We start from the raw sequence: 11,188 nt of genomic DNA, 5'->3' as shown, positions 1-11,188 counted from the left end.
GGTGGAGACTGACTGTCAGGAAGAAGAAATGTCATGGGAATGGGTAGTGGATGGACAGACTATTTTGTGAGCTTGAAGATCATATCTTGGTTTGGAAGGGGCTCATAAGGATCACTGGAGTGATCCCTGACCCTCAGATAACCGTGTCAAATAAAACTGTATGACAAAGACCATTGTCAATACGCTCCTCAAACTCTGTCAAGCTTGGTGCCATGACCACTCCACTGGGGAGCCCGTTCCAGTGACCGAGCACCCTCTCCATGAAAACCTTTCCCTAAAGTCCTGTTGGAACTTCCTCTGATGCAGCCTCATTCCATGTCCTCGTGTCCCATTGCTGTTCACCAGAGTTCAGATCAGCCCCTTCCCCTCCACTGCCCCCCTTGGGGCAGTTGCAGAGTGCGATGAGGTCCCAGCCAGTCCCCAGCCGTGTCCCATGCTGGGCTCTGCACACAGCCCTGCTCTGGGCTCTGGCAAGCTCTGGGCAGGAAGAGAGGCCGGGCAGGGCTGTTGTTCACCTGGCACCGAGTCCAGCAGGAGGGAGAAGATGGGCAGAGAGCAAAGCTCACCCATCAGCTGTTGGGAGTGTCCAGTGCTGGAACTGGGGATGGGAGAGACCAGTGCTCTGGGGCACCTTCCCAGTCTGTCCCTGTCACTGAGGGCACTGAGCGGCCTCCTCTCTCCTGCCCCTGCAGGGCTGGGCTCTGCCCCTCACACCCTCTGCAGCGTGTCCTCTCCCTGCATGGTCACACAGCTCAGCCAGCGTTGGTGGTGTCCTCTCCAGGGCACTTTCCAGCTCAGCCCAGCCCCTCCCAGCTCTCCCCACAGCCCTGCTTTCTCTCCAGCCCCGCAGAGCCACCCAGTCTGGTCTGGCCCCACGGCAGTGCCCACCGCAGGGTGCAGCAGAGCTCTGGGCTCTCCCCCACAGCCCCTCTGAAGGGCACTGCAGCTGCTGGGGGGCAGAGGTGGGCCTCAGCCTCCCCCACAGCCCAGGGCTGGAGGCTTGACCCGGCACAAGGACATGGGGAGCAGTGAAAACCCAGGACTCCTGGTTTCAATCCAGCAGATGCCACCACAGACTGACTGTGCCCCCTCCGTGCAGCCCCTCTGCCCAGGCCAGGACAAGAGTCTGGGCTCAGCAGCAGAGCAGCCTGGCCCACACGAGGGCTTGCAGGAAGAAGTTTCCTTTCTGGTGGATCCTTCTCTGGAGGCACAGAAATGCTCCCTTGCTCTTCTCCAGGACACCCCTTTCCCCAGGGGAGGGTGTCCAGGCTGGCCTGGCTGCCAGTCCTGGTTTCCTTCTCTGTGCAGCCCACAAGGCCATTTTTATGACCCAACCTTCCAAGTTCGGGCCCTTCTATGCCCGGACTCATATATCCCCACTCTTCCATGAATATTCTATGACCTGACTCTCCTATAATCCTTCTGTGTCCCGACTCTTCTAAGACCCAACTCTTGAATGTCTCGACTCTTCTATGACTCTATTGGGACCTGACACTTGTATGACCCAAATCTTCTATCACTCTTCTGTGAGCATGCTCTTCTGCCCCCCTACTAATATTCTATGACCCAAATCTTCTATATTCTTATTCTTCTATGACTCATTTCTTTTCTGACCTGACTCTTCTGTGACCCTTCTGTGACCTGACACTTCTACCACCTAACAGTGCTATGACCCAGCTCTTCTCTGACCCAACACTTCTCTGATCTGACCATTCTATCACCCTTCTATGACCTGACCCTTGTATGACTCAACACTTCCTTGACCTTGCTATGACCCGTTTTCTATGGCACCACACCTCAATGACCTCATTTTTCTATTACTCTTCTATGACATGACACTTTTGACCCTACCCTTCTATCAGCCAACTCTCCTACAAAAATTCTATACCCTGAGTCTTCTTCAGTCCCTTTGTGACGTGACCCTTCAACGACCCGACTCTTCTATGACCCCTACACAAGTGTGACCTGACCCTTCTATGACGCGACACTTCTATTACCCTTCAATGACCCAGCTCCTGTACGACCCAACCCTCCTATGACCACAATTTGTACTACTCTTCTCTGACCCTTCTGTGACCTGACTCTACTATGACCAAACTCTTCTATGACCTGACACTTCTGTGACTATTGAGTGACCCAATCCTTCTTTGAACTGAAACTTCTATTACCTGGCTGTTCTCTGACCCTTATATGAACCAACTCATCTATGATGCTTCTAAGACCCATCCCCTCTATTACCCAACTCTTCTACAACTTTTCTCTGACCTGAATCTTCTGACTCTCTTTCGACCCTACTATGAAACTGCATTGATTTGATCCTTCAATGCCACAGTTCTTTAATGAACCACATCTTCTATGACCCCACCATTCCATGAGCCTGACCCCTCTAGAGGATCTCACAGTCAATGTGTCAACCAGGTGCCTTCTGCTGGTCTGTCAGAGACACTGCCAGATGTGAGCTTCACAGCACAAATCCCAGCCATGAGTCAAGGGCTGATTTATCAGCTGCTTCAGAAATTGGTGACCTCGCAGTCTCTTTCCCAGCCATGTTCCTGCTGTTGTCCTTCCCCTCCAGAGGCAGAAGTGACCTCACAGCCCCCTTCATGGCCTGTGCCTTCCTACTGGGTGATGGGTTCTTGAGACACACTGGGCCACATGATACCTTGTCCACCCAAGGGAATGTTGGGAAGATGAGCCAAGGGAGGTTTAGGTTGGATATTAGGAGAAGATCCCTTCACACTCACAATATTCTATGATTCTAAGATTCTTTATTTTTCCTCCAAAGAAACCAACAAGTATTTCCAAACAAATAAAACATAATGTGGAAAAGGATCGCTGGTGTCGTTTCATCATAAATCGATCTCTTTGGAATTTAAGATACTTGAAGGACTTTGGAAAGGGACCTAAGAGTCTCCATCCCGTTATCTTCTCCTTCTCCTTCCCCTTGGCTTTGGCTGAACAGAAGAGGCAGTCTGGCATCCGGGCTGTTCCTCAGCAGCCTGGTCCATCGCCTTGGATCTTCCAGGGGAACGGAAAGGGCTTTTCTCTTTGAGGGCCCTTAGGAGACTCTTGCTTCTTGGGGAGACGGACGGTTCTGACTCCACGTCCCCTTGCTGAGGACGGGCAGGGCTCTTCTCCTTGGAGGCCTCAGCGACCCCAGACTGGGAGGGGACTCTTGCGATTTTCTTCTGTAAACTGAAAGTCTGTAAAGGAAAAGAAAAGCAATTTTCTTTAGTGATGGAAGAGGCCAGCAGAGACCCTGGGTAGGAAAGGTGTCGCAGACTGCTCAGAGACAGAGGTTTTTGTGGTGAACATCCAGCCCGCTCAGCAGCTCAAGAGTGGGCCCCATCCAGGCAAAGCAGAGGGAGAAGCCCTCTCTGCTGGACAAAGAAACCAAACACAGCAAGAGGAGTGTTCCGCTGGCTTTGCTCTTACAAGACAGGGGCAAATATTCTCTAAGCTCTCCAGACCAAGGCTCCCCCTGCAGTGTTCCTGCACAGGGACGGTGTCAGAAGGCCAAGGAGAAGCGAGCCTCTCCGGCAGGGGAATGCCAGCACCCAGCACTGGAGCGGCACAGGCCAGAGGAAGCCTTCCCAAACAAAAGATGAGAGCAAACACATCTTTCCTGACATTTTGTTTGATAACTTCTATCTCGGGACGTGATTGAGCCCACGCATTCAATGGAAGATCAAAATAACACACGACAACGGCTCACTTCAACCCTCTGTGAACAGCTCTGCAATGTCAGGAAGATTCCTGCCTGGAAAAGGGACTTCCTCCTCATCATCCTCCAGCCCTCGCCCTTATGTCACCACTCAGCCTCTCCGGCAGCATCTGTGCCTCTCTCATGTCGGCATCGGTTCGATGCTGCAGGAGATTCGCCGGGTGCTCGGGAAACTCCTGGCCTGATCAGGAGCCAAGCTGGGAGGGAGCCAGCCCTGCCCTGAGGATTTGCTTCCCAGGGCTCACTGCTGAGATCCAAAATTCCTCTGCTCACGCACACAGAACCATTTCCAGGCCACAATCCAAGAGCTGTCAAGTAATTTTTCTCCAGCTCTAAGCCAATTCCCCTCAGAATGAGTGAGGTGCACACAAGGCATCGGCAGCAGCCTCGAGGATCCCCTCAGCCTGTGTTTTGCCAAGGGACGCTTGCTCTCCTCAGCCAGACTGGGGCACAGGCGTGAAACCATGAACCCCAGCTGGCTGAGAGATGCTCCGAGCAGGGTCTGTGTGGGGCTGCTCTTTCTGGCTCTGAACAACACCCTTCTCTTGGGCAGATCTCACAAACGCTTTTGGAGATGGATGTCAGTGTGGAAACAGCATTGCCCAACAGTTATTGGCCTCACAAGCGGCTTTGGCGGCAGCTGAGGTGCTGGTAACCCACAGGGCTCTGGCTGTTTCCAGAAAGGACGCCCCATCTGCCCGATCACTCCCCAGAGCTGAGCCCTCATGGTGTGAAGGCCAAAGGCAAAGGCAATATCGACCTCCAGGGACTGCCCAGGGCATCTGCTCTGCGCACCAACCCCCTCAGCTCCACTGTCTGCCGGCACACAGCACAAAGAAGCGGGCAGAGCTCAAGGTGTTGGAACCCCCTCCTGCAGCCCTGAGTGCTGACGATGCCTCAGCAGCTCTGGAGGAGCCCCAAACACAGTCCCACACATCCCGGGCAGGGAATGAGCCAGAAATACCAGACCCTGCCTGTCTGAGTCTGCGCTGGCATCTGTCGATCGCTGCTGGTGTGCAGCTGGCCCAGGAGCACCCAGGAGTTCCCTGAGGACACGACTTCCCCGGCATCGTGAACCCTGGCGGCACTTACCTGGCTCTGCCCTTCGAGCTGGAAGGAGGCCTTCTCCTTCTCCAGCTCCTTGCGCTCCCGCTCCAGGTCCTCCCACCATCTCCGGAGCTGCTGCTCACGCTGAGCCAGCCTGGCCTCCTTCTCCATCAGCTCTTTCTCCCAGGCTTCCCTCTCCTTCTTCCTCTTCTCTGGGGAGGTCTTGGACATCGGTGACGCTGCTGGCAGCAGGGAGGCTGATGTTTCACTCTCTTGGCATTCCTCCTTCGCTAAGATGGGCAGGCTATGAGGAACACACGCTGCTGCTCTGGCTGATGGATCTTTCTCCTGCCCTTCCTTCTCTTGCTTTTCTTTAGGGCTCAGTGCATTTTTCTTCATACGGGTGTAGATCCACCAGCAACCCAGAATTCCCACCGCTCCAGGAACGGCATAGAACAGAACATCACGGAAGCGTAAAGCCATGCTGCAGAGCCTCAGTTTTTCCCTAGAAGGAGAAAGAGAAATCATGGTCAAATGGTCACAGGGAAGGGAATGGGAAGCCTAAAGTTCTATCGAGGCCTTCAGGTATTTCTATGAGCACAAACAGGCTCGTTTTCCAGCTGCTCTGTACATCTCCACCTCTGCTCCACCAGCAGGATACAGAACAGGAACCTCACGTGAGACCAGGGATACCCGGAAATTGTTCACCAGGCATTCATCACTCTCCCCTCACCTCGATGCTTAAAACAATTCCCCTCCTTTCTGTGAGTGCTCCCTGCTGCCCGCTCCTGTGGTCAGAATTCCTGCAGGACCGCCCTACGAGCTGTCTCACAGCCACACCGCAAACTGACCACAAACAGAGAACTCCCATCACTCCCCTCTCAGCAGTTTCTGATGGAGCAGAGCCCCATTCTTCTCCACTGCCCTGTTCAGCTGCACCAACTGCACAAACAGTTCTCCCGCACCATCCTGTGGCGCAGGACGGCAGCAGCAGGACACCCAAGGATGGACAGGGCTGTCCTCAAGTCCAGCAGATAAAACGTTTCTCTACCAGAGACGGTCATCTGGCACAATCCAGACCCAGTGTGAAGCACTGGATGTGCCACGGAGTTCCCTCTCAACATGCAAGAAGAGAGTTTGGCAAACACTCACTCCAGATATTCAGGGCTCCCTACACCCAGGAAGGTCCATTCTGGGGACCGGCTGCTTCAAGGCTCCACCAGAAGAGAGACCAGGACAACTCCCAGGTGTTGGAGGCCCCGTGCTCTGCAGGGACAGACCTGACCGTGCTGCCGCTCCCTGCCCCCTCCACATCCCGACTGGAGAGATTACACCACCAAGTCCCAAAATCAGGAGAAATCCGGATTGCAATTAAGGACTGCACTGAATGATCCCAGAGCAAACAAGCAGGCAGCTAAATTGGAAGGGAGCTTCAGCATCCAGGCCAGGATGGCTCCCTACACACCCTGGAGTCAGCGATACAGCACTCGGAAACAAATCTGATCGGAATGAAGGAGCACAGGGCAGGGCTGGCACAGCTACACCAAAACAGGACCCCCTGGGCTGGGAATGTCTCCCATGTGGAAAATAACCAGGAGCACAGGCTCCAGGTCCTAGGAGGCACCAGAATAGGAGCTGACAGAACCCTCAAGAACTGGAGGCCCTGCCATGGAGATTAACCTCTGAGCAATGACTGCGCAGAAGCAGTCACAGCCAGACCTGACCTACCCCGACCGTAGGGGAGAGTTTCCTCTCCGGCAGAACCGGCACCAGACAATGAGACGGCTGAACCGCAGCTGCTTTGTTTCTCACACACAGAGCAAGGCGCAGGCAGCTCCCAGCAGAGAGACCACCTGCCTCCTCCAGATCCTCCTGGAGAGTGAGTCCAGAGGGTGCTTGTCCTGGACAGCAGAGAGGTCTCCGAGGACACAGGGCAGCATCACAGAGGATGACATCACAGAGGTCACGGCCAGTAGACCTCATTTTCTTGCAGGAGAAGTAAAGGGGGAATCTGAATTCCTACAGATGGATTGGGGATTCCATTTTCCTTTACCGCCTCTGCGTAGCGGTAATATATAAAGGATGAAGCAGAACCTCAAAAGACAAAGTGCCAAATTATGCCAAGAGACTCATCTCAAACGGACAGAGGTTTTGCCGTCAGCCTTAGTGCAAGTCAGGGTAACCCCCGGGCAAGAGGAAAAGGGAGTCCTTTTGCAGTGCTCTATGGAAAACCATCCCCAGAAATTGGTCTCGCTCACCACAAGGTAGAGATGGGTCTAAAAGGGGGGGGAATGCTAAGAAGCTTTTGATCTCCTGTCCCATGTTTGATTCCCTTCAACAGAAATCTGAATCATCAAACCCCACTGCCATTAGATCGTCAGTACGTCACCCTCAGCCAGGAGGTGAAAGCAGCAATGGAACCAGGATGGTGAAACAACAATTTGCCTGGGTTAGGATTGTCCCTAAAAAGATGGTTACAGAGTTTGGTACAAAACGTAATGGCATTTGTGAGAATTATGCTGATGGTTTGCATCATGTTTGGGAGTTTAAAAATGTGATTATTGCACTAATTTCTCCCATCTCGACTATCGCTTGTCCGGCAATAAAAATTACAGCCATGGGATGGATCTGAGACTCATCCGACAATAAGGAAGATCGATCCATGAACGAGTCTCAATGGGGGACTTGACAGAAGAGAATCAGGTGTAAAACCATCACTGAAGCCGTGAAGCAGCTAATGCTGCTGGGAGCTCTCTGAGCTGGGTCAGCATTTGCTAAGGACTTGTAGAATGTAATTAAACTTTTGTGTGTGATAAATGAGAAGAATAGGGAAGGCCTTGAATCAAGAGCCCTGTCTTCCAGCCTGATCAGACTCCTCTGCAAGGAACCACTGTGTGCAAACTGGAATAAAACTCGATTCCACTTTGCTGCGCCTTAGAGGGTTGGAGAGCTCGTAAAGGATATGAGGAGTTTGGGGACTGTGGGAGCACAGGAAGGCACAAGAACAGGAGTGGACAGAACCCTCAAGAACTGGAGGCCCTGCCATGGAGATTAACCTCCGAACAATCACTACACAGAAGCAGGCATGGGCACACCTGACTTACCCTGTCCGTAGGGAAGAGTTTCCTCTCCGTTGGAACCGGCACTGGGCACTGCAATGGCTGAACCGCAGCTGCTTTGTTTCTCACACACAGAGCAAGGCGCAGGCAGCTCCCAGCAGAGAGACCACCTGCCTCCTCCAGATCCTCCTGGAGAGTGAGTCCAGAGGGTGCTTGTCCTGGACAGCAGAGAGGCCTCCGAGGACACAGGGCAGCATCACAGAGGATGACATCACAGAGGCCATGGCCAGAACCATGATTTGGGTTGGAAGGGATCTCAAACATCCATCTAGTCCACGTTCCCGCCCCCGCAATTCTCCACCCCCCCCCGGCCATGGGCAGCAACACTTTATACTCAGTCAGGTTCTCAAAGCCCCATCCAACCTGACCTTGAACACTACCAATGATGAGGCATCCTCATCTCCTCTGGGAAACCTGATCCAGTGTTTCAGCATCTTTATAATTAAAAGCCTGTTTAGACATTGAAAGGCTGCAATAGGGTCATAGAATCATAGAATCATAGAATCTCCAGGTTGGAAAGGACCCACTGGATCATCGAGTCCAACCATTCCTAACACTCCCTTAAACCATGTCCCTAAGCACTGTCCAGTCCAGAGGCTGACAGTTTCTGAAGCAGAATGCTGTGAGAAACTGTGTCAAAGGCTTTCCTGAAGTCCAAGAAGACTACATCCACAGCCTTTCCCTCATCCAGCAGTCGAGTCACTTTGTCATAGAAGGTGATCAGGTTAGTTTGGCAAGATCTGCCTTTTGTAAACCCCTGTTGACTGGGCCTGATCACCCGGTTCTCTTGCATGTGCTTCGTGATAGCACTCAAGATCACCTGTTCCATGACTTTCCCCGGCACTGAGGTGAGACTGACAGGCCTGGAGTTCCCCGGATCCTCTCTGCAACCCTTCTTGTAGATGGGCACAACATCAGCCGCCTCCAGTCCAGTGGAACTTCCCCAGTCAGCCAGGACCTCTGGAAGATGATGGAATGGGGTTTGGAAAGGACATCCGCCAGCTCCTTCAATACTCTTGGGTGGATCCCATCCGGCCCCATAGACTTGTGGGCGTCTCGCTGGGCAAGCAAGTCTCTAACCACCTCCTCTTGAATCATGGGAGCCTCATTCTGCCCCTCTAACTCTTGGATTTGTAAACAGAAGGAACAACTTTCTTTGCTATTAAAGACTGAGGCGAAGAAGGCATTAAGTACCTCAGCCTTGTCCTTATCCCCTGTCTCTGTTATTCCTTCTGCATCCAATAGAGACTGGATATTCTCCCTCGTCCTCCTTTTCCTGTTAATGTATTTGTAGAAAGACTTTTTGTTGTCTTTCACAGACTTAGCCAGTTTTATTTCTAGTTGGGCCTTGGCCCTCCTGATTTTTTCCCTGCACGATCTCACTTCGTCCCTGTAGTCCACCCAGGCCCCTAGCTGGGACGAGAACACTGATTTTGGGGGACAAGAATACCCATTTTTTGCGCAAGAACACCACATTTTGGGGTCAGAACACTGATTTTTCGGGGCCAGAACCGTTTCTTTTGGGGCCAGAACACCAATTTTACAGGCAGAAAACCCATTTTGGGGCAAGAGCACCAAATGTTGGGGTCAGAACACTGATTTTTGAGGCCGGAATTCATATTTTCAGGGCTAGGACATAGATTTTTGATGCCAGAACACTGATCTGGGGAGCAGAACACTTGGGGGAGGTGGGGTTGGGGAGCAGAGACCCCTGGCTTTGACCTCTCCTTTCCTCATTTCCCACAGCCCTCTGAGTGGGCCCAGAACTGCCATTTTGGGGGCCAAACCTGCCATTTGGGGGGGGCAGGCTCCCATTTTTTTTATAGGCCAGAACACTGATCTTTGTGGCCAGAACAGCAGTTTTAGGACCAGACCACCACTCTTTGGGGCCAGAACTGCCATTTTTAGGGCTAGAAGAGACTCTGGGAGCCAGACCTCCCATTTTTTAAGGCCAGAACACGCATTTTTGGGGCCAGAACACCCATTTTTAGGTCAGAGCACCTATTCTTGAGGCCAGAACTCAGATTTTTAGGGCTAGAACACTCATTTTTTGGGATCAGAACTCCCATTGTGGGGGTCAGAAGACCCCTTTTGGGGCCAGAGCCCCCATTCGCAGAGTCCTGGCTTTGATCTCTGCTTTTCTCGGTGTCCACAGCCCTCTGGCTGGGCCAGGACTAAAATTTTGGGGTGCAGAACTCCCATTTTTGTGGCCAGAGCTCCCATTTTGGAACGCATGACATTGATTTTTGAGGCCAAAACACCTGTTTTTGTCCAGAGCACTAATATTTGGCATCAGAACACTGATTTTTGGGGCCAGAAAAGTGATTTTTGGGAACGGAGCAAGCATATTTGGGGGAGTGGGGCAGAACACCCATTTTTGAGCAAGAGCACTGAGTTTTAGGGCCAGAAGTGCCATTTTTCGGGCCAGGAGACCGATATTTGGGCCCAGAGCCCCCATTCCCAGACCCCTGGCTTTGATCCCTCCTTTGCTCAGTGCCATGGTTGGGGTCAGAACACTGATTTTTGAGGTCATAAAACCTCATTTTTGCACAACGATACCGACTTTTGGGCCAGAACACTGATTTTTTAGTGGGAAGAATCCTTTCTTCAGGGGCCACAATAACAATTTTAAAGCCAGAAAACCCATTTTGGGGCAAGAGCACCAGGTTTTACGGCCACAACACCAGTTTGAGGACCAGACCACCACTGTTTTGGGCCAGAACTCCCATTTGGGGTCCAGAACAGGGATTTTTGGGGCCAGAACTCAGATTTTCAGGGCTAAAACACTGATTTTTAGAATCAGAACTCCCATTTTGGGGGGCCGGATGTTCATTTCTGAGGTCAGAACACCTAGTTCTGGTCCAGAGCACCACTATTTGGCATCAGAACACTCACTTTTGTGGCCAGAACAGTGACTTTTGGGGACAGCACATGGATCTTGAGGGGTCCAGAACATGCATTTTGGAGCAAGTGCACTAACTTTTAGGGCCAGAAGTGCCATTTTTGAGGCCAGAACACAGATTTTGGGGTCCAGAAATCTCATCTTTGGTGCCACAAGACCCCTTTTTGGGACACAGCCCCATTCCCAGACCCCTGGCTTGGATCCCTGTTCTGCTCAGTGCCCACAGGCCCCTAGCTGGGGCTAGAACACTGATTTGGGGGGGCAAGAACACCCATTTTTTGGGCCAGAACACCCATTTTGGAATCAGAACACTGATTTTGGGGGCCACAACTCAGATTTTTAAGGCTAGAACAGTGGTTTTTTGGGATCAGAACTCCCATTCTTGGGGCCAGAACT

The sequence above is a fragment of the Cuculus canorus genome, unplaced genomic scaffold (genome assembly GCF_017976375.1).
Source record: "Cuculus canorus isolate bCucCan1 unplaced genomic scaffold, bCucCan1.pri subtelo1, whole genome shotgun sequence".
Taxonomy (NCBI): Eukaryota; Metazoa; Chordata; class Aves; order Cuculiformes; family Cuculidae; genus Cuculus; species Cuculus canorus.
The sequence above is the reverse complement of the archived record's forward strand: the minus strand, read 5'-3'. Positions refer to the sequence as shown.